The 24,734-nt window shown below is 41.7% G+C and overlaps 1 long non-coding RNA gene across 1 annotated transcript; it reads right to left on the reverse strand.

Annotated features, from left to right (window-relative positions):
* Positions 1-19,555: 19,555 nt before the first annotated feature.
* Positions 19,556-24,063, reverse strand: LOC118494735. The gene is made up of 3 exons (XR_004896906.1): positions 24,052-24,063; positions 23,310-23,312; positions 19,556-19,681 (listed from the first exon to the last, which is right to left on the reverse strand). It is a non-coding gene; the product is annotated as an uncharacterized LOC118494735 (long non-coding RNA).
* Between the last annotated feature and the right edge of the window lie 671 nt (positions 24,064-24,734).

The raw sequence follows: 24,734 nt of genomic DNA on the forward strand, positions 1-24,734 counted from the left end.
AGGCATGTTGAAGGTGTGCATGCGCCACACATCGGGTTCAACGACGAGCATACTACTCCTGTGTACCACTTCAGACCTCACAGTTACAATGGCCATCCTTCTCCCTGTTCTCGTCCTGTGTCACCAAACCCCAGTAATGGCAGCTCACACATAAATGACTTTGTAAGATATCTAGCACGCCGTGAGCTTGTGGCTACAGGCTTACTCCAATTCAATGACAAACCTCAAAATTACAGAGCATGGAAACGTTCCTTTCAGAATGCAACCAGTGGTTTAAACCTGACACCGAGTGAGGAGATGGATCTTCTGCTAAAATGGCTTGGCAAGGAATCAGCAGAGCATGTTGAGCAGATAAGAGCAATACACATCCACCGTCCAGAAGCGGGACTGACTATGGTGTGGGACAGGCTTGAACAAACATATGGCTCAGCTGAAGCGATAGAAAATGCTCTGTTCAAACGCATTGACAGTTTTCCAAGAATAACAAGCAGAGATGGGCCTAAGCTAATGAAGCTGAGCGCCCTACGCACAGAAGTTGGACCTGGGGTGGGTCATTGTTGGTAACGTGTGTCTAGGTAACGTCCACAAACCTCTGACAATCAACGCCTTCCACACAAACACCGCAGAGCTGAAACGCCCCACTCTCTTTGAGCCATGCCCTAATGTGTTCCATGTTAAAGAGAAGTTCAGCAACATCCAGGTCACCAGTCACCCCCCCATATATCCTGTTGATCAACCTACATGTGAAGCCGACCACCTGGGATGCACTGTGTTCAGGCGGACCAAGGACGACAACCAGGTGGCTCCTTCCACTCAAGATGCCACATTCATAAAGATAATGGATGAAGAGCTACGAAAAGACTCAAGCAACAGTTGGGTGGCACCGTTACCTTTCAAGATTCCACGCCAGCGTCTCCCTGACAACAGGCCACAAGCGCTGAAGCGTTTAATGTCTCTCAAGCGTAACTTTGACAAGAAGCCTGAAATGAGAGAGCACTTTATCAGCTTCATGGACAAAATGTTTAAGAATGGCCATGCTGAGTTAGCCCCTCCTCTCAGTGAGGAAGAGGAACGATGGTACCTACCGACATTCGGAGTGTATCATCCAAAGAAACCAAAGAAAATCCGTGTGGTGTTTGATTCCAGTGCCCAATACAACGGCGTGTCTCTCAATGATGTGCTGTTAACTGGACCTGACCTGAACAACACGCTACTTGGAGTTCTGATCCGCTTCAGAAGAGAAGCCATCGCCTTTACAGCAGACATAGAACAGATGTTCTACTGTTTCCTGGTAAGAGAAGAAGACAGGAACTTTCTACGCTTTCTGTGGTTCCAAGACAACAACCTCTCCAAAGCAGTTGTAGATTACCGCATGAGGGTCCATGTCTTTGGTAACAGCCCATCACCTGCAGTGGCTATTCATGGCCTGCACCAGTCTGTCCAAGTCAGCGAGTTCCACATCGACCCAGACGTAAGGCACTTTGTGATGCGCGACTTCTATGTAGATGACGGCCTGAAGTCCCTGCCTACAGCTGAAGTTGCTATAGATCTGTTAAAAAAGACAAAGGATGTTCTCTCAAGGTCGAATCTGAGACTGTACAAGATCGCAGCAAATAACAAAGAGGTCATGGACGCATTTCCATCCAGCGATCATGCAAGCGACCTCAAAGACCTGGATCTTGATGCAGACATGCCACCAATGCAACACAGCCTTGGACTTAATTGGAACCTCCACACAGACTGTTTCCTCTTCGATGTCTTCAATGAGATGAAGCCTTACACCCAGCGTGGTGTCTTGTCAATGATCAATAGCCTCTATGACCCACTTGGATTTGTTGCGCCAGTCACAATCCAAGGCAAGGCTATCCTGCGAGAGCTTACTGCTGAGAATGGTGACTGGGACGCTCCATTGCCTCAAGAAATGGAGGCTGCCTGGACTTCATGGAGAGCCTCCTTGTCGGAGCTGTCTGAGCTTTCCATCCCCAGACGCTACACAGCAGCTTCACCGTCAGCAGCCAGCAGAAGAGAATTGTGTGTCTTTTGCGACGCATCAGTGAAAGCCATCACTGCTGTGTCCTACTTAAAAGTCACAGACGCTGGTGGGAACAACCAGGTTGGATTTGTAATGGGGAAAGCCAAGCTGGCACCTCGCCCTGAGCACACAGTGCCAAGACTGGAACTCTGCGCAGCAGTGCTTGCTGTCGAGTTAGCAGACCTGATCTCAGCAGAACTAGATCTTCAGCTCGATGCCGTAACCTACTACTCAGACAGCAAAGTGGTCCTGGGCTATATCTCCAACGAGACCAGGCGCTTTTATGTTTATGTCAGCAACCGAGTGTTACGCATCCGAAGATCATCTCGTCCAGACCAGTGGCGCTATGTACCAACAGATCAGAACCCTGCAGATCATGCAACACGCTCTGTCCCTGCTGCCCACCTAAAAAACACCAACTGGCTGAGTGGACCCGAGCTCCTGTCCAGACCAGAGCCCAGAACCTCTGAAGGCGCTTACAACCTCATTGATCCAAGCTCAGATCCAGACATCCGGCCTGAAGTGTCCACCTTCAGCACTACAGCCTCACACAAGCAGCTTGGTTCTCAACGCTTTGCCAAGTTTTCGACTTGGAAGTCCCTGTGTTGTGCACTGACTCGCCTTGTCCACATAGCTCGTCATTGTAAGACAACCCAGAGAGAAAACGGCGCCTGTAAGAGCTGGCATTACTGCAAAGGAGAACTTTCTGAATCCAGTCAAGCTTCAGTCATAATCATCCAAGCTGTACAACAGGAAGTCTATGGCCAAGATATCAAATGTATCCAAAAACAAGAGAGGATACCAAAGATCAGTCCTTTGAAAAATCTGGATCCCTTCATTGACACTCATGGCCTTCTAAGAGTCGGAGGTCGTCTTCACCACTCAAGCCTTGATCAGAGTGAAAAGACTCCTTTGATTATCCCTGGCCAGCATCACATTGCAGTTTTGCTCATCAGACACCACCACGAGCAGATCCACCACCAAGGCCTTCACTTTACAGAAGGGTCTGTCCGTTCAGCTGGCTTCTGGATCGTTGGTGGGAAGAAAAGAGTGAGCAGCATTATCCACCAATATGTAACCTGCAGGAGGCTCAGAGCTCCACTCAGCATCCAGAAAATGGCTAGTCTGCTACCTGATCGTCTGTCAACAGACCCTCCATTCACAAATGTCGGTCTAGACGTGTTTGGCCCTTGGCATGTCTCCTCACGTAGGACCAGAGGTGGATTTGCACAAAGTAAACGGTGGGCGGTGATCTTTACGTGCATGAGCATAAGAGCCGTGCACACTGAAGTCATAGAATCCCTCGACACATCCAGCTTCATCAACGTGCTACGGCGTTTCCTTGCTGTGCGCGGGCCGGTCAAACACATCCGTTCAGACCGTGGCACGAACTTCGTCGGCGCCTGTAAAGACTTAAAGATACCTTCAAACATCGAGAGCACTGCTGTGAAGACTTACCTGTCAGACCAAGGCTGCACTTGGATCTTTAATCCTCCACATGCATCCCACTGTGGTGGCGCTTGGGAAAGAATGATCGGACTTGCCAGGAGAATTCTGGACTCAATGTTTCTACAGCTGAAAAACAAACTTACACACGAAGTGCTGGTGACTTTCATGGCAGAAGTGGCAGCAATCATCAACACCAGGCCTCTTGTTCCTGTAACCACAGACCCTGATGACTTGTTCATACTCACACCAGCTGCTCTTCTCACACAAAAGGTGAACATTGTTCCTGCTCCTGCTGGCGAGTTTGGAGTAGTGGACCTCTACAAGTCCCAGTGGCGACAGGTCAAACACCTGTCCAACACATTTTGGGACCGCTGGAGGAAGCAATTCCTCCCAACACTGCAGGCCCGCAAAAAGTGGCAGGCCACCCATCCAAGGAACAGCCAAGTCCCAAGAAATTAATGGCCTCTTGGACTGATAACTCAGACTTTCCCTAGCAAAGATGGGAAAGTGCGACAGGTTGAGGTGAAGGTTATTAAACCAGGAGGGACTGTTCTCTTTCTTAGGCCAGTCACTGAAATAGTGCTTCTCCTACCTCCTGATGTTTAAGTAAATGGACTGTGCTTAGATTGTTGGGTGACGTGTATTCACGTCAGGTGGGGAGTGTTTTGTTATAAATAAGATGTTAAAAGTTAGAAGTTAATTTGCCTCAAGTCTTAATGAGTTCTCTATTTACGTTACTGTCACTTTAAGACTCTCAGCTGGTAACCGCTATGTCGCGTGAGCGGTAGTTAGGAAGTAAACGAACGCTACAAACAAACGGTTCAGTGATTTATGGTTGTAAATGTAGCAAGCCAACTACAGTTACATTCGCCTACATTTATGCCTAGAGTAGCATCGTTGGTATGTATTCATTCACTGTTTTTAAATAATTACATAGGTTCATAGATCATTAGTTTGATGTCAGTGTTATTTTGTGTTAAGTTTAATTAGAAATGTCCGTGATCGCTGGCGTTGGGGCTGTGACTAACGTTGCATGGTTGCTAGGCAACTATAAGTCACAGGACGGGCTGTTTACATGTCAAAAATGTCTTTGTACAGCATAATTACTATCAGTTTAATAGTTATGAATTATATTGTGTAACGGTAGAAAGGAAATATCTGAATTGATGAAATTACATTCTGAACATAGGCTATATTGTATGTTAAAAGCTAGCATAGAATTGATTAGTCTGTCTTTGTATGTTACAGTTTCACACTTTCCTTGCAACGTCAATAAACCTGTTGACGTGGGAACGACTGTCTTCAGAGTCTTGATGTTAGGAGAGAGTTTGGCTGACTGTCAGTGTATAGAGCAATACCGAAGACGGCACAATCCTACCTGTTCTGTAGTACGAGAGTAAAACAAAAGACAACTTCGTCAAACTTGCATCAATTTTGCATTAAATTTAAAAAATAATTTCTTACAATGTGATTAGATCGTTCTGTCTTTGTAAATAATGAACATATCAGGGAAACATTTTCATTTTTTTTCAAATCTAGGAGCCTCAGATTCAGTGACAGTGATGCTTCTCTGCTAGAAGACTCATTTTGGGCTACAGCTCACATAGCGTAAAGCCCATCCTAATTAATTATACAGACCACACTGTAATGAGCCTCTTCCTTCAGTTTCTTGCTCCTCCACAACAGAATATTATTCTAAAGCACAGTAAGCTCTAGAACAATGTGTTCTTGTAGGGATAATATATGTCTCTCTTGTTTCACTAATATTCAAGAGATGACAGGTGATGAACCAGATCTTGCAAAATGTGACAGTTTTTAATTCCTTTAGATGTAATGCATGCACACACTAAAGCATTGCTCTATTTAACTCTAAGCTGAGAATGTTTACTTCATGTGTGTGTTTTGTTTGACACCATAGTCTTTTTGGTCTAACCACTAATGAGTTTGATCCAATGAGTGAGTTAATTGCCATGTCCGTATAGGAAGTGGTGGTTTTATACTATTATCATGGGTTAATGAGCATGACATAACACTGGGTGGATTTAGCTCCCCTGCTAATAATGTGGTGCAAATAGTGCAGCATTACTCTATACTGTTTCAATTATAGTTCAACCTAAAATTAAAAAGTTTAACTAATGCTTGTCAGACTGACAGTGATACCTGCTGTATGAGCTCCATTCATTCCATTACCATTCTCGATTTTCAAAGTCAAAGCATGTCCAATCAGATTGTAGCTGACTGTGAAGCTTAGACCACTTTAGAGGGCTCGTTTGTCAGACTTTGGGTCTTCATCACATGGCATTTCTGGCTATACCTATAAAAATATACTTGCGCTTACTGCATTCATGTACCAGTTATTGTGAAATTCTGTGTGCTATTTAGAGGATGGATACCCGAACCGAGCCTGTTGGTACCCGACATCAGCGCGATTTTAAATTTAAAAAAGCTTATTATGTAGGTGTGCGCCTGTGTTAACGTGCGCTTGTTGCCCCGTGTGTGCTGATGCGCTCATCTGTTGACATTTCCGAATGCCTTCCTACAGTTGCTTAATAAAAGCGGGCTTTCCACACAAACAAACGTATGTGTCATTAGTATGAGAAAAAAAAGAGATTTTAACTGTGTCGGGATCGGGTCGGGCTCGGACATAAATATCTTAATGCCTGTCGGGCTCGGGCCAGGTTCGGTTACTGCTCTGTTGGACACTGGCCGGGCTCTGACAGAAAAATGCGGCCCGATCCGTGCTCTAGTGCCATTCAATGACCATTCATTTTTTGTCTCTGAATCAGAAAAGATTTAAAAAATTGTCAGCAGATGTTCTCAAAAGCTTGACAATTCAGTGGCATTAAGTCAGGGACTGATCGTGGGTGGAGGTCACCAAGCATGGACACAAAGATGATTGAGCAGAAGACCAAAAAAAAAGAAGAACATCAGCATAATAATCTTTATAATTTTCTCGTTCAGTTGGAGGTTAGGATGTAGGAGTCGGTGGTGTGCAGAGGAGGGACAAAAGACAGTGTAAAGATGTGAGGGAGTGGCAGGAGACCTGGATCTACTGCTGTGTTGCATTCATTACTGATGAAAGCCTTTGTGCAGGGCTGATGTGCAGCTGTGCTCATCAAACACCTTCAAGAAAACTTGATGTGGGGTTTCTCTGTAATGTTTGTGTTCATGTGACTACTTGTGCATATAAATATGGGGTTTGTATTTCAGGGTCAAGACAGCATGAACCACAAAATAGAAAGGAGAGGCCCACAAACAGAGAGGCAGATAACTCCATGTTGCCTTTTAAATTGACATCAGATATGTGGGCTGGCATTCCTTTTTCCATATATTAAAATTAATTAACACATCATTTACCATTTAATGTTTGTTTTTTTGATGAAGAATCCAATCCCTAACAAAACCGTGAGCATTTCCCATCACGTTTTGAAAGTTGATTAATATACTATCTTTCATGTTAATTAAATTGTTGTTCACTTTCATGTTATTTTGTGAGCCAATGCTCACCTCACTACACTTAATCATGCATAGCATAAGGTATGGATAACTAATACAGCTAGATATTGATTTAAAGACACACTTCAAACATCCAAATGTCCTGTTACTGTTTTAATGAATTAATCTTCTATTATTACTGCTGCACGTGTATTCATCACAGCCTGTCCCAAAATAATCTGGGCCTAATTATTCTGCCATCAGTGACGGATGTTCGTTATGAAGATATCCACTTCCACAAGCGATAATCCTGGTGTACTGCCCAAACTACAATGTTTGGACAAAGCAGTATACAATAAAATCAGGGTTTTTACATGATGCTGGCACAGAAAAGGATTTTTTCCTTGATGATTGGCACTTTTATCTACTGATAAAAATGATCCTATAATTAAACATATTTCGAAATAATGCTAGTTGTATTTTGTATGCATCTAACATTAAATACAACCAAGAAAGATTATATTTCTATATCAAGAAGGCTGTGCCATGCGACTTAAAGCTATCACAATGTGTAAACTGTATAATATGAAAGGTGTCACTTACAGTGATGAACCTACAGAGAACTATCACCTGAATATACAGCTCCCCTCATCTTAAAAGAGCTTTATAGTGAGTTTCAGCTCATTGTTTAGCTGTCTGGCTCAAGGTTAGAATCGTTAACGAAAACGAACGAAATAACGAAAACTAGGTGGGATAAAACATTGTCGTTAACTGAAATAAAAATAAAAACGAGGCATTACAAAAAACTAACTAAAACTGTAATGTCTGTTTACAAAACTAACTAAAATAAAATATAACAAATAAGGTTATATCTTTCAGAGTTGACATTTCCGACAATAGACCTGTTTTATACAGTCTATGCCAAAGACATGTATAGTTTCCGACTGGGAACCCAGAAATTCCGATATTCCATGTCAAATTGAACACAACATAGTCCATGCCCCTCGCCTGGCATCATGGCGGAAAGTTGGAAGAAAGCGGCAGAGTCTTATGACTATGTCAGATAAAAGCAAGTGCCTTTCAGTGGAAGGTGGTAAAATATGTGGACAATTTATTAAAGGGAAAAATCCCACAAATTTGAAAGTACATTTGAGAAGCGTGCACAAGGAGGCTAACCTAGCTTACCTTAACAAGGTAAAGGAGAATGTAAAGCCCCCTTTCCCCGAAACAGAAGCTATCCCCGGTAACGTTACGGGCATGGATGTATGGATACAGGGCCAGGCAGCATGACAGAGACAACAGCAGGACAGAGAACACTATAGGAAGGCTTTCACCGGCGACCTGATAGCTGCTGATTAGTACATACGCAGGAACACCAAAAGCGGGAGGAAGCGTGGGTTAATATGTGGATTGATACTGGGATGTCTACACAACTGTGTGAGTCGATTGATTTCAAAAAGTTCGCCACTTTACTCGAACCAAAGTTAAAAACACCTGTTCATGTATTTCTTCTTTAGTCTGTTGGCTATTTAGGTTTTTTCCTGGCACACGTCACATACACATTTTGCACTTACTGAGGCGTCTTGTGTAGACTATTTACATATTTGTGCTCATCATATGTACATTTTATGTTCTGTTGTTATTGTTGAATACATTGTGAATACATATTTATCAAATGGTATGATGTTTTTGTTGAGTTATTATTACACAATACTTTTTCTGACCTTTTTGAATCTTGCCCCTGACAAATAACCCATATTACAAAAAAGACTAACACTAAAACTAATAAAAACTAAACTAAAACTAAACATTTTCAAAAAATAAAAACTAAACTAAACTAGCAAACCCGCTTTAAAAACTAACTAAAACTAAACTGAATTTGAAAACAAAAATTAAAAATGAAATAAAAATAAAAACTAATGAAAAATGCAAAACTATAATAACCTTGGTCCGGCTGCAACTTCACTGTTCTGGTACACTCTCACTGCTCTCATAGTTTTTGGCAGCAGCAGGCAGCTGTTTTAATTGAAAAAGCCACTGTACAATACATGCTCAGCTTCAAATACCAAAGTTAGCAACTATCTGGTAAACAGCATTTAGCAGCTTAGCAGCTAAAGAGCCAGATATTTCCCTCAGGAGCAATGTAGTACGGTGGCCGACAGGGGCAAACGCACTGCAACTTAATGAAACACACGCAAATAGACAAAACATCTTCATTAATTTGACAGCACATGCGCAGCATTTAGTAAATACGCTGCAAAATACAACACAACCAAATACAGAAACGCGCTGCAAATACAGAAACGATGCAAAAAGAAAAGAACACAATCCCCGAAAACAAATGCAACAAAAAAAACCCCTGCTGCATCCAGATTACACAACGGAAGTTCTTCAGGCCTCTAGGGGGAGCGCTAAGTGGAACAGCTTGTTTTTTGACCCTACTGAGAGAGAGAGAGAGAGAGAGAGAGAGAGAGAGAGAGAGAGAGAGAGACGGGCACTTCAGTCTCAGAACCGTTGTGAAATGGTGTGCAACTGCTTTGAGATCTTGGTCTATGTTCAGTGTTGGGAGTAACAGCGTTTGAGTATAATGGCGTTACTAACGGCGTTATTTTTTCAGTAACCCATCGTTGGAATGCCGTTATCGTTACTGAGAATCTAAAGTGGAGCGTTACTACAATTTGGTTGAATGAAGCGCAAGGTGTCAGGCTTTGGCTACACATCAGCTGCCTGGAGAGAGCAGGGGTGGGGATGATGACACCGTTGCAAATGCGATGATGATTGGCTGGATGGGCGGATGCCCTGCTCACGCTGTCTCACTGGACGCTCTGACTACCACTAAACACAAGACAGCGACAATGGCAACGAGCCAGGGAAATTCAAATGTAGCGTTCTCGAACTGGAAGTACCGGTACTACTTCTCGCTCATTGAAATTAAAGGCAAGAATGTTTATGTAACATGCACGCTATGCCCAGGAAAAAAGACTTCATCCACGTCTGCCTCAAGCAACTCGAATCTTATGAAGCACCTCACATCAACACATGCTAACACGACACTTGTTGCACAAGATGTTATAGAATGTAATAGCGTTATAGAACATAAAAAATAATGTCACAGTTACTTTGCTGAGTAACTAATTGCTTTTACAATGTGGTAACTGAGTTACTAACTCAATTACTTTTTGGGAGAAGTAATTTGTAACTGTAACTAATTACTTTTTTAAAGTAAGATGACCAACACTGGCTATGTTTAGACGGAAACGATCTGAAGAGAAAACGCAAAAGTGGCATTGCGTTCTCACTTTTTATTCCGCATTTACACGAGAGTTTTGGGGGGGAAATGTACGTGCATATGGTGACGCAAAAGTGTGTGGAATTTGATGTAGTATGCACGCCAGGCGGCTAGTTGGCACTGCCACACAACACCACCAACTCCGCGCGCCTGTGTAGAACCTTCCTTCTACTTCTCTCCTTAGTAGCGCGAAACCAAAACATGTCGAAGCGAACAACAAAAGCTGACAATTTTGTATGGACAGACGAGGAGGTGGAGTTGCATGTTTGTCTGATGATGACCAACACAGTCGACTGTGATAAGCCACAGCACAGCACCCACGGGAGCACTACCAATATCCTGAGCCTCGCAGCCCTTCAGCTGCTGCTTGAGAGCAAGAAGCAGCGGGCAGAGGAGGCTGAAGCAGACCCTCCTCTGCGATGTAGCCTACTGTGGCAGCTGGCTCAAATGAATAGCCTACATATGGTCATTGAACTATAACAGCCTTATCCACATTGTCGAAATCATTGAAATATTGAGCCATTACATTGAAAATCTTTTAGATAACAGGAGCCTATAATTTCTGTAGCCTACTCCGTAACAACAGACTACCTGGACGCCTTTTTCTCGTCTCTCTCCACATCGCTGTCTTCAGACTTTTGCGCTTTTACCCTTTAGACGGGAACGCGACGGTGGAGCGTTTTTAAGATTTCCACTCTGGAGGCTGGTTTCACTTTTTTGCGTTTTTAAGCCCCAAAAAAGCCGTCTCCGTATAAACGAAAAGCACATCTGATAAAATATTTTGTCCTTTTCACCCACACCCACATTGACTCAGGTCACAGGTGATATTCAATCCATTAGCAGAGACGTGTCTGTAAACTTGTGATAATAAAAAGGCAGATCGCTCTCTCCACGTGGGGTCGAAAATCAAGCTGTTCCACTTAGCGCTCCCCCTAGAGGCCTGGAGAACCTCCGTTGTGTAATCTTTTTGTTGCATTTATTTTCAGGGATTGTGTGTTTTTCTTTTTGCACTGTTTCTGTTTTCGGAGTTTGTGTGCTTTTCTTTTTGGATCGTTTCTGTATTTGCAGTGTTTGTGTATTTGGTTGTGTTTGCTAAATGCTGCGCATGTGTTGTCAAATTTATGGAGATGTTTTCTTAATTTGCATGAGTAAGTTGCAGTGCGTTTGCCCCTATCGGCCACCATAACGTAGAGACCAAAAAAACAGAGCTAAAGGAGCATGAACATTAGACTCCAAATGAATGAAAATGTTGCTCCGTAACTACTCGATGTGTAATAAGCAACTGTTAACATGTTTGCCATATCCACTTAAAAATTGATGATATATCAATGTTATGTTCTCAACTTGTTCATGCTTCTCCACAAGTGGCCAAAAAGATCAGGTTTAAATGTTCCATTCAATCAAAATATCAACAACAATGCTACAATCAGGAAATAAATGCATTGTGAATGATCTCAGCTGTGATGGTTTTACTCATTTACAGAAAGAAAGATAATGTTAACCCACAGCTAACCAAGCTGACACTTGTAAATGTAAATCATGACATAACTGTAATGTCACTTGGTGACATATATTATCTGCAGCCTTACAGCCATTTGCCAGTCCAGTGAAACAGAAAGAAGCTGATATCTAACTACAAGAAGGAACATGCCTTTCAACTCCAATGCAAGGCTTACTAAAGAGAAAGACATCAGATATGGCACAAGCCTAAAAAATTCCACCGATAACCTTCACACTGCAATGCCCCTGAATAAATGTCAAACACTATCTGCTGTTTGCTCAGTGGAACCATTGCATCCAATCTGCCCAAATGGAAGTGAAGAGCTGCGAGAAATAAATCTAGAAATCACACTGTGTGACGTTTCTAAAGAAAAGACAAGACAAAACATTGGTATATTTCTTCATTTTCACTAGGTCCCGTAATTGTGGGAGTTATTTTGTCCATTTGCAAAAAAAAAAAAAAAATAATTGTTTGTTACCTTTTAGTAGGGCATGCTACAATAGGGCCTTTTTCCCATGGAAGGCTCCAGCAGCTCATAATGAAGTAAAGGTAATATTTGTTCATCAGGGACAGGGATATCAGAGTGTTTGAGGCAATGTATGCAGGACAGGAGATCAATGTATGGGTTTACAAACTTAGATGTAATTGAGTAGTGCATTTGATACTCAACAGGGGAGAGATACAGGTAGATAATGAGATAAAGGTCTCAGATGTAGTTACAGTATTGCTGCACTTTGCTCCATGCTTGCCTCAACCTTTTAACATGCTGTGTCGCAGTGAATTCTGGATCCAAGGTGTTGCAGTTCTCTCTAGCAGAGCCTTGTGCTCCTCATTAAATAGTATAACCTTTGATTTAAAGTCAGGACCCACATATCTGTACACCATCACTGCTATCTTCTTACAGTCAGCAACAAGGTGTTCAGTTGAGAGTTTGCCCCATTACTTCCTGTGTCGCAGCTATGCACAATTCTCATTTGTTGTAATTGGAGGTGAGGAAATGCAGCTTTTGATGGTGCCTTGTGCACACAGAGTTCGACATAGGTTTCAATTTTTACAACAAATTATAGCAAACATGGAATATTTTTATCAGTCCCTTCCTACCAGAAAGGATAAACACACATAGATAGATCATCTATGGTTTAATTTGATTTATTTTACATTGTGAGAGTGTCTGTTCTTACTTTAGTCAGAATCTAGTCTTAGATACTAATTGGTGTCACACCAAGAGACCACTACATTCCTAACTTTGTAATCAATAAGTTGTCTACCAATAATATTTAGATATAACTTTTTTAATGAACATGTTTAAAGCACCAATAGTTCCCAGCCTCTGGGGAAGTTGTAGACAGTTTTGTCCTCAAAGATTCACATCCTGTCTAAATGCTGCAGTCTTAAAGGGGTGATATAATGAGTATATAGGGTATTTCACACTGTTCCTAAGGTGTCCTAATTAGGGTATGTAACATTGGTTTGGCTGAAAATGGCCCAAAATGGCCCGAGTGCTATCCTACGGGCCCTTAACTACCCTGTGAATATGGCTCTATTTGGAACAAGAGCTTTTCTTCCAAATATGGTATGCTCATGAATGTTGAGGGAACCACATACACATACATTGGAGACGAGACAGCAGGTCTCATATTTCAGACACTGCAACGTTTCTCACTTCTGAGACTTTTTTATGCGAGAAATCAACTAAAGCTCAAATATGGGCCGTTTTACGAAAATTGATGGCCTATTGCAAATTTGGTAAGACGTGTCGGACTTCAGGAGCTCCACGCAGTCTGACGAGAAAGCGGCAGCCTGCTGGGCTCCATACCCAGGACAAAGACACCGTTTCTGGGTTACTGGACTACCAGGGCTCTGGGCTCTGCGGAGCTTCTGACCGGCTGCCAGCTGCCGGCACAACTATCGTATATTTACAGTTTGAATTTCGTCACGGCATGTATATCACAGCTACCCTAAAGTCTTTCAAAGCTAACACTTTTGTCCGATTTCAATTTAAAGCATTTTTGTGAATTTGAGGGGTCTCGTTAGGAGGAGCTGCTAGCTAGGCTATGTGTCCCATTCAAGATCTATACTATACTAACTCTAGTATATTTACACTTTGAATTTCTTCACGGCATGTATATCACAGCAACTCTAAGGTCTTACAAAGCTTAGCTAACACTTTGTCCGATTTCAATTTAATGCATTTTTGTGAATTTCAGAGGTCTTGTTAGGAGGAGGCTAGCTAGCTCTCATTCATAGAGCTCCATCCAGCTCACTTGCAGACAAGAGGCGTTTATTTCCCCAATCGTTTGTTTAAATAACTCAACACACATATCCATTATAAGATTACCTGGAACCTGTGGTAAGAGATTGCGGGCGTAACAAGCTCGCTAACCGCGCTCTCACTCACACACACCGGCCATTTAGCAGGAAGAGGGGAGCTTTGCGCGGGTATGGAGCACTGCAGGCTGCCGGCCCGGCCGGTGACGGAGCTCCATCTAGCGCACAGCGGGCCGGGGTCTGTGAAGGAGGACAGGCCAGGCGGCAAGGCAGCAACCCCATCAGCACGGCAGAATTCCGACACACAGTCTGACAAAATTTGCAATTAGCCATCAATTTTTGTAAAACGGCCCATATTTGACCTCTACATAGTTGATTTCTCGCATAAAAAAGTCTCAGAAGTGAATTTAGTGATGCAATAGCAGACAAACAATGTATACAATTTCTGAGATCTGCGCGACCTATTCAGAAGACTACCTGATCTCAGATCAGTGGTGTAGCCTATGTAAATGTTGGGGCGTAACAAAGGTAGAGACTAGAGCCAAATAAGGTTGGAGTTGAGGAGTTGACGTCAACTTTCAGCTTTGTTGAGATTTGCCCGTTTTCAGCAGCAGTTTCAAATTGTGAGATTTGCAGAGTAAAGAGGTATCAATGGGATTTTGAGGTTCTATGTATGTCCTATTTACCCACCAAACTGTCATTATTCAACTATGACAAGGTAAAATCAGTTTTGCATTCTATCACCCCTTTAAGTCCAAAGTATTAGTATAAGTACATTATATGTGTGTGTGAAGCAGCTAAGCCAAACTCAGCACTGTTAAAGGCTTTATTTCAGTTCCCTTGAGCAGGTGAGAATACCATTCAATGAAAGGTGTGTGTTACATAATAACTGCATCAGGACCACAGTACAATCCATATCTGGCTTCTTCCAAGTGAACCGTGAAACATAAATTCATACAGTTAAATGAACCTCAATCATCCCACTCAGTTTTGATTAAAATATACATATTGCCTTTATTTTATTTTTGCCTGCTATGCTATAAACAACATGGCTGTGTTAATGTGACAACATTGTCTTATACGCAGTTTTCATTTTACTGTCTTTAATTTTTCCATTATTACATCTATGCTTAATAAAAACTATGATAGTAAATTGCAAGTCCTTAACTATATTTCCATATTGCTCTATTGCCTTTGTGTCTTTGCGTTATACAGTAAATATAAGTCTTCTTTCCCGTTCAGGATATTGTTTCTTTTTTATCATTGTATCTGGTATGAAGACAAGAGATGATCGATTATGGGAAAAAAACCAAGCCCATCTTGCTTGGATTTGAATCTAATTTGTTTATACTTTGCCCACTCTCGAAATGCAAAAAGATCTGACCTGGTGCGTTGACAGGTTGCCAAAACTCTTTTCAGTAAACAAGGTTCTTGTGAATTAAAGTGGCTTTAATTTACAAGCAACCAAACAGCATAAACAGCTTGAACCAAACAAATACCAAAACAAGACAGGATAAGGGTTTTGCTACAATATTTGCTTTTTCAAAAAGACAATCTAAAAAAACATCTTACAATAAAATAAAATAAAATAACTGGACGACTGTAGGGAAAAGGCATTTTATAGTAGATATATATTATATATAGAAATTTAAGTTTTTGATGTTCTCCTCATCTGACCACTTTAACTGTGTGTTGCTCAATCGGTATTGATATATGTATTTGCTCTCAAATCAAAACGCATAACTAAACAACTTGGCTTCTGGAGTTTCTTTTTCTAACTCTCTAATTGATACAAATTTACAGTAGATGTATTGTCATTTTACTCGTCATTGGATTACTGCAATCTGTTACAATGCTGTCTGAGTGACAAAATTACTGTTGTCTCATAGTTCTAAAATTAAACATATATACACATAAACGGGCTTAACATCTTTTACTAAATGTCTTGCCCGTCTGCATGCAATGCATAAAAGATGTTCTTTGGGGCTGTTTGTTCCTGTCTACATTGGATGCATTTCACCTGCATCTCGTCCATCTGATGGAACAGATAAGCTTAAATTTTAATCAATACAGCCATACGCCAGCCACATAACAGCTTGCTCTTCACTTATGTAATGGTTTTCTGAAGCATCTTTTTAAGATTCAAATGGTTTGGTGAATAAATTGGTTTGTGTTAGGATGCTTACAAATTGCCTCACACCACAAGTGGTTCCTCCACTTTGCATTGATGTGCGAGATGTATCAGTTTAAGGTCTTGCTGTTCGGAGCTACCTAGTCTTTTTAAATATTTACAGGTGCCTGGCAGCAGCCTCTGCGAAGCATACTTTTTTTCAAACGTTTTTCCCTAAACTAAATTGCAGGAACAATCCCACTCATTATGCTTCATAATGTTAGCAAATAGTTTGTCTTGGCAGACAAACAAACAATGGGTTCTTAAAAACTGCTTTCTCCACAGCACGTGGACGACATTTCATAATATAGAACTTTAAACAAGCAAACAGTAAAAACAAACCCATTACATTTTTTACAGTCCACAAAATTGGGGTGTCTTAGAGATCCTATTTAAAAGTGATGTACATGATTTCATGGATCTATTGCAGAGCAGATGTGGACCAGTTTGGCCTCAAGCTGGATCTAGACAGCTTAATACAGCACCTGAAACTGATCATTGCAGCTATTCATTTGGACCACTAGGGTCAAAGCCATCAGGGAACCCTAGGCTTAAAAGCTTTACGCTAACTCAAAGTATTCTCTTAGTGGTTTAAGAGGAACAATGAGATGCCAGAGAATGGTTTGGTATGGGTGATATTGTACTTCCTTCTGGCACTGATAGATGGCTGTAGATGTCATCTACCAATGCCAGAGCACAGACAACCAAACAGTGAATTATCATCATCTAGTTACTATTGTTTTAAAACTCAACTTTCAATGGCTGAACCTTGCCTGAGGCAAGCAGGTGCTATCCTGGGACTTGAAATGGTTGTTGAGGTCCTTGTTTCTGTCCCCATTTAAGCCACAGACATGCAGAATCAAAGTAGGTGCCCTCAATGCCTTGTCAGTGAGCAAACATGTGGACGGATCAGGAGTTACCCTCTGGGTGAATGTGGCATTTTTCCAAAGAGAAGGTCCCCTTTTAATGAAATCATGCCACCCAGTTAGGGGCATTCAATGTCCCATAGTCTGCTCAGGGAGATCGATAAACCAATAGAGCCACTGAAGGCACCAAAATCCTCAAAGAAAGCGTTTCTTTCTCACAAGCGATGGGCTGACTTGAAAGTAATCCCCCCTGGTGTGCAACGATGGCATGGGGTGCAAACTCATCCTAGCTTTGTTCTAAACAACCACAGTTGTCACTGTCTTTGGGGGGAAGCCATTGAGATGCTTGCATGCAGGAGGGAGGGTGATAGAGTGACCTCCTACTGTATGTATTAGCAGGCAGGTCAAAAGAAGTGGTTGGTAACACCCTGTGGTAGGAGGAGGTGGAACATGTCTCTCTACTCCCTGCCTAGATCAGCAGTGGAGTTAGCAGTGACAAAGACAGTAGTGCCTTCCAAAATGCTAAAATACAGGAAAAAATGATAAAAAAAACTAAAGGAACCTCAGAGAAAATAAACATTTTTCAAATCATTAAAAGTAATAAAAAACAAATTTCCCTCTGTAAATATGGCTAATGCATTTTCAGCAGGTATATTCTTGACCGCTACAACTGAACTTCGACCAAAATGATATAAAGTGTTGATTAAGCAGGTGCAAACCATCAAATCCATACTCTTACATGAATGTAACAGGTATATTTAATACAAATAAATACTGTCAGTTTTTGAAATGTGTTGCTTTACTGAGGCTAAAAGCTAAACTATTGACAGAGACCAGGAAACCCTTTTAAGTGCACAACCATAGCTACTTATGTTTAAACATAAATCACTGCTTAGGCTCTGGGCTCCATTAAGGACCAACTACTGTTATATTGTTCAGCCTTGTTAGCTGTAGTTGCCATTTGAAGTGCCACTCAGTGTGCTGGGGTTTTATGTGCCTCTACTAGTCAGTTCCATCTCAAGGTCTAGCAGTTGTCCAACACCTGCTGTGTTTAATAATGATCATGGTGATATTTCAGACTTAGCTGTCTGGAGACAAAAAGGTAATTAGTGGCCAAATGTGTGTAAACGAATATTTATTTTCACCTAATAAAGCAATATACAGAGAACTGTTTTGCACCATTGCCTCAGTCATGTTAATACCATAAACAAATACAATTTAATACATTTTTCAATTTCCCTGAGGATCCCAAATGAAGAGTGGATATACAACCATTTTGGATCCCTACTCCAGGCTTCTCTTGACCCTTTTCTTTCTGTTCTGCTCAGTCACTTCTCTCACTCACTCACTCACTCACTCACTCACTCACTCACTCATTCACTCAGATACATTCAGAATTCTGTGTAGTAGGTAGTCCTTTTGATACATGCGGTTTGACTAAAATATGTCAGGAATAAGTGTAGAGCATTCCTTGTGTGAATGTGACTCCAAACTGTTATCTATTATGACTGTAAAACCTGTTCACCTAAGGGGCCTATTTTTGCCAGTGAAATCACAAGTGCTGGCAATGGTAAAAAGGTCATATTGCAAGCTTATTTAAGTGTGAGCAACACGTTTGGTGAGTATGTTTTCAGTAAAATTAACTATGAGTGGGCGTGGGGTGGCATCAATCATGGACATCAAACCAGCTGCATTCATTCCCCTAAAAAGCAAGGCTATCCTTTGCTTCTGTTAGTGTGAGCAGTATCATAAAATCACCAAGTGGGTGCCGGCTCAAGAAAAATCAGCTTTCAGCCAATGAAATTGATACTTTCCCAGTGCAAGGTCACTGCAGTTGATTTGCACCCGCATGAAAATGGGCCCCAAGATATTTTATGGGACAGTGTTCTGCACACAATATAGCCTGAAAGGCTTTAAGATGTCACTGCAATTGAGTTACATTTCCTTTACTCTTGAGTCTGACTGCTCCTGTATGCTGTGCTGTAATATACAAAATGATACTTGAGAAAATATAACAAATGCTCGTCACACCCTGTGTGCCTATACTGCAACCAGTTTTGGGTTATTAAGAGGTCCAAGTGTCATATCACATTAGCCTATCACTGGTTTCCAATCCTAATCCCCCCCATTGTCATGTAATCTGGTACAGACATTTTGTGTTCCCCACAGGATGAATTTAACTAACTTTGTTATCTACTGTGCTTTCACCTAGCACCATTATCAAATTTGCACTTTGTCCAATGCGGTTAACATTACATGCTAACATGTCAACATTTTCAGTGTTAGCGTATTAGCATGATGATGATATTTAGCTGAAAACACCCTAGAGCCACATAATACTGGCTTCTTTAGTTATCCCACACTTGGTGATGAACATATTATTACTATTATTACTATTAACCAGGGTTAACACTAATAACTGAGACATTTTACTGGCATTGCAGTTTTGACAGGAAATGCTGAGAGTGGAAAAATGCATTTATCCATTAAACAATTTACCCCTTGGGCATCTGGATAGCTCACCTGGTAGAGCGCGTTCCCATATACAGAGGTTTACTCCTTGACGCAGTGGCTGTGGGTTTGACTCTGACCTGCGGTCTTTGCTGCATGTCACTCCCACTCTCCCTCCCCTTTCATGTGTAAGCTGTCCTATTCAAATAAATGCCCAAACCTTTTTTTTACCCCTATAGTGTTGTAGCGTGACAACACCCTTGCTTTTGAGCAGCTTGGAAAAGCATCACAGTCACATTATCTCCTCTTTATTTGCCAGGCTTCCTGTCAACAACTGTATGTTACCTATTGAAGCAGCCACCTGGACAGGCCCCTCAAGCTAACATATATGTCAGTTTTTCCTTGGCTGCAGTTGATTTCCTCTCACCTGGCCTGTGATTGTTGACAGTTGATCTTTGGTTTGAAGTAAGCAAAAGGAAAAAAGGAATTGAAAGGAAGGAAGTGAACACAAAATGAGGGAGGATGGGAAAGAGAAAGAGGTTGAAGTGGGAGAGAACTGGAGAGAGAGATTTAGGAGCAAGTAAAGGAGGTGTGTATGTGTGTGTGTGTGTGTGTGTGTGTGTGTGTGTGTGGGTGGGTGGGGGTGGGGGGGCACACACCTAGGACTGGGCCTTAATCCAATTTGGACATCTTGTCACACCTGTAGCATTGTCTGTCTGGCAAGCACAAGTAAAGAGAGTAAAGGGGTAGCCATCTGCTCCATCATGCCCTTCTCCAGTGTGCTGCCATGGGGATTTTCTTGTCCAGCCAAATGTACAGTGAAGGCCTCGCCGATAGACAACAGCTCCCACGCACCACCCGCGCATCCCTCTTGAGCTGATTAATTTGTTGATTTTTCAAATTATCACCGTCTGGCTATTGGTAACATAGCTGTTAATCCAAGATATGGTGACTAAGGGCGTTTTCACACATACCTCATTTGGTCCGGACTTTCGGACTTTTCAGTTTGATCCAAACCAAAATTACATGTGTGAAAGGTGCCTCGGACCACGGTCCGGATCAAAAGACCAAATTTTGGTCCGCTCAAAAGAGGTGGTCTCGGTCCGGACCAAACTGAACCATGGTCCGGTCCGTTTGCAGTATGAACACACTTTTTGGATGGTTCGGACTTTCGGACCAATTTCAGGAAGTTAGGCAACTACGTACCAATGAAGAAGAAGAACCCCGCTACAACCACAAGAAAAAATGAGTCGTGGAAGTACGTGGGGAGAGGAGGAGATTAGATTTTTAATTTCAATTTGGTCAGACGAAAACATAAAAAGTCAATTAGAAAACACTCACAAAAATGCCGACATGTACAAATTGTTTTCTGAGCGGATGAAAGAGAGAGGGTATGAGCGAACGGCAGAGCAATGTCAGCTAAAGGTGAAGAAACTGCGGCAACAGTACATAAAGGTACGCGACGCCATCAGAAAAAGCGGTGCGTCAACAAATGCAAAGGACACTTTTGCTTTCTACGACGAGATGGATACTATTCTTGGTACTCGTCCAACAAGCTCACCAATTAAGGTGCTGGAGTCTTCCACATCCTCAAATGAAACTGCGTCCAGTGGGACTGAAAACACTTCGGAAAGTGGTGAGTAGTAGATGTGACAGTCGACATATTCATTATTTCAACAAAATTGACTAGCCTAAACACTATAGCCTACACTAAACACAATATAAATTTTGGTAGGCTACAATATGAAACGTTCAAAACAACGAATGAGCTTTCTATTAATCATAATGATATCTCGTATTATATTGTAGATTAGTGGCAATAGTAAGCTATTGGCTATCAATCTTATGCATACATTTCTAATTCTGTTCTAAATTCTAAATATGTTCTAATTCATTTTGCAGGAGAAAACCCTGTTATCACCAATATAGATGGAAATGAGCCAGGCAAAAAAACTCCTTGCAGTAGGAGAAAGAGGAGGGCCAAAGATACTGGAATGGAGATGTACAAGAGTTTCAAGAAAACTTCAACCAAGCAGAAGACCGTAGGCAGGAGAAAGAGGATGCCACTCTGGAAAGGTGGATGCTAAAGATGCAGGAGACAGAGGAGAGGCGCTTCAGGATGCTGATGGAGCAGCAGGCAGCCACAAACACGATGTTTATGAATGTAATGCAGACATTCATGCAAGGAAACCACCAAAGCCAAGCTCCACACAATGCAGCATCCTGGAGTCCTATGCATCCACATCATCAACCTCATTCACCTCCTCCAGCTCCCAGTGACTGGGCTGCACGGCGGTCTCCACACCCAGCTACCCAGGCCCAACCTACAAACCCCTTTGTTCAGGCCCCATACACCCTGTATCAAAATGATAGTGGTGAACCAAGCAACGAAAACCAGCGATTTTTTCAGTTGTAAATTTTATTATTACCCAGCACTTTAATTGTTTTATGTTGTATTTGATGTTAAGTTATATTTTAAGTCTGTTAGTGAGATGCTGAAAAATAACAGTTATGAAGAAAGTTTATGAGCCATATTCTCATTGTTAATTTCTGTCAGACTTGCATTTTTCATGTTTGGTGCTAAAGTTTAGAAAAAAAGTGAAATGTTATTGTCAGCCTTTTGTGTTTTTTCAGAGTCTGACATGTTTGGTGCTAATGTTTTGAAAGAAAAGTGTATTCTTTAAATACATGTCCTTGTTTTTTTTCATACAAAATGACAAAATATTTGACCAGTGTCAATAAATGTTATGTTAACAAATGTTTGAACGGTGTGTCATCTCCTTTTAAATCAACAACATTTACATGTGATTACTGAACTTTTAATCCAAGCAATCTCTCTGTTTTACCTACAGAGTTAAAAAATGAGCACACAATGCATCCCTAATATTTGTCCCACCACCAATGACTGGGTCTTCAGGGTCTGGTCTCGGTCTTGCATCATTATTGTCTTCATTGCCAAGGTACTCTTCATTGTGGCTTTCACAGAAATTGTGAAGGATACAGCAGGCAAAGATAATGTCACTGATTAAAGTGACATGAACATCGCATCTTTTTAATAGACACCTCCATCTTCCTTTCAAGCGTCCAAAAGCTCTCTCCACAGTCATTCTGGTTTGACTTAAGCGGTAGTTGAAAGCGGTTTGTTCTGGTGTTATCCCTCTGCCTTCAGGATATGCCTTCATTAGCCATGGTAGCAATGGATACGCGGCATCTCCTAGTATCATAAGGGGTACATCCACATCCTGAATGGTTTCTCGCCACCTTGGCATGAGTGTTCCATTCTGCCCTCGTTCGTAAAGAGAGGAGTTTGCGAATACACGGGCATCATGAACCCTCCCAGGCCAGCCAATGTTGACATCCCAAAACTTCATGCTATTGTCCACAACACCTTGCAGGATTACGGAGTAGAAGCCTTTGCGGTTGTAGTAGTCAGCTGGGTTGTGAGGTGGTGCCCGAATGCAAACATGAGTGCCATCCACAGCTCCAGCACACTGTGGGAACCCCCATCTGTCGTTGAATCCTTTGACTATTTCTTCAAATTCTGCAGCTGAAGGTGTGTGTAGGTATTCTGGCTTTAGGGTGTCGTTGATGGCAGCAACAACTTCTAGGGTGAACATACAAGCACTCGACAATCCCACACCAAAGAGGTGAGAGAGAGATCGGAGCTCAAGATTGGCCGCCAGCCTCCACAAGCATATAGCCACGCGCAGCTCCACAGGCACTGCCTGGCGGTATGTTGTATCCTGTCGAGTCAGCTTTGGACGAAGACTGTCACAGAGAATATGGAAGGTGGTTCTTCTCATTCTAAAATTGAGCAACCAATCTCTTTCTGTCCAGTTGTCACATACATGCTGCCACCAAGCATGACATCGTGGTTGGGCCCAGATATTCCTGTAAAAGATAACAAACACCATTATAGTCAGACATTATTAGGCCCTATGTAATAATTAAAAAATAGCATCTAAATAAAATTCATATGCAAGAAGGCTGTGTTAATACAACAAGCAGGCAAATGCCTATTTTATTCACTGTGTCTAATAGCCTAATATGACATGGTGTAGACTTACAACCTGTTTATAGGGTGGTTATGTTCATTACATTTTAATTGGTAAGTAGTTGATGATTGTCATACAATAAGGGAAAGGGTGGATAAAAGACATAGCCTGTCCCTATGGCTTTCCATTGCTTTAAGGCCTAAACTCAACAATAGGCCTATATTAGTTATTTTTCAACTCTTTACTGTTTTGGATTACCCATGTAAAGTCATATTATCACAATCATTCATTATCATCTTTTCCTGCCCTCTTTCCGTATCAGTCATTGTAATGGTAACACTTACCTCACTGGTCTCTCCAGAAACGAAGTTGCCAAGTCTCGCACGATTGCTTGCAGTCTTCGCCTCCTTTTCTGTCGGCGTCGATATACTTTTTGCACTACGAGAACGTACATTTCTCGCAAGTACTGCGCTTGTAGTTGGTGCTGCACTTGCAGTTGTTGCTGGCGTTGTTGCTGCTGGTAATACCATAATAACGCAATCGGGACTTGCTCATTCATTTCTTCATTAATTTTCATTCATCTGGAAAAGACTACCCGCCAAAAAATGCCAAAATGACAACACGCCAACGTCAGACGCACGCCCGTCTATTCACCAATCAAAGGGAGACGCAACACACGTACGTGGTGACGACACGCCGAAGGTATGTCATGGAAAGTACTTTAGTCCGCTAGCAAAATCATATGTGAAACCGAAACTTACCGGATCAAATGTATACAATGTAACAAAAACATGAACCTTGGTCCGGACCTTGGTTCGGACTTTCATGTGTGAAAACGCCCTAAGAAAGGGCTAAGGACAGAATATTAATGATAAACCTCACACAAGTAAATTCTAAAAGTGATTGAGGGTCTCCCTTCTCAATGCAAAAATGTGTGATACAAGAAAGTGTCCAATTATCGTAAAACTATAAAACATAAAAATGCTCTTTTCATATTAACGAACATGAGGATCAGAGCTCAACACCCACTGCAGAATTTAAAGGCACTAATGTATTACTGAAAGATTTGTAAGATGTTGCTGTGGAGAAGAAAGTGACAGTCTCTACTGCAACGTATCTGTGTGGTTTTACAGCATTTGAAGATAGAAAGACATTCTGATCAAAGCGTCTCTGTCTGGGGTATTAGTAGCACTTCACTGGTTGAAGAATCTATCCAGTATTCATTGTGAATATTAATGATTCACCACATATACTGTCTAGTACGTGTCCTCCACATTT

Source organism: Sander lucioperca, chromosome 3 (assembly GCF_008315115.2).
Source record: "Sander lucioperca isolate FBNREF2018 chromosome 3, SLUC_FBN_1.2, whole genome shotgun sequence".
Taxonomy (NCBI): Eukaryota; Metazoa; Chordata; class Actinopteri; order Perciformes; family Percidae; genus Sander; species Sander lucioperca.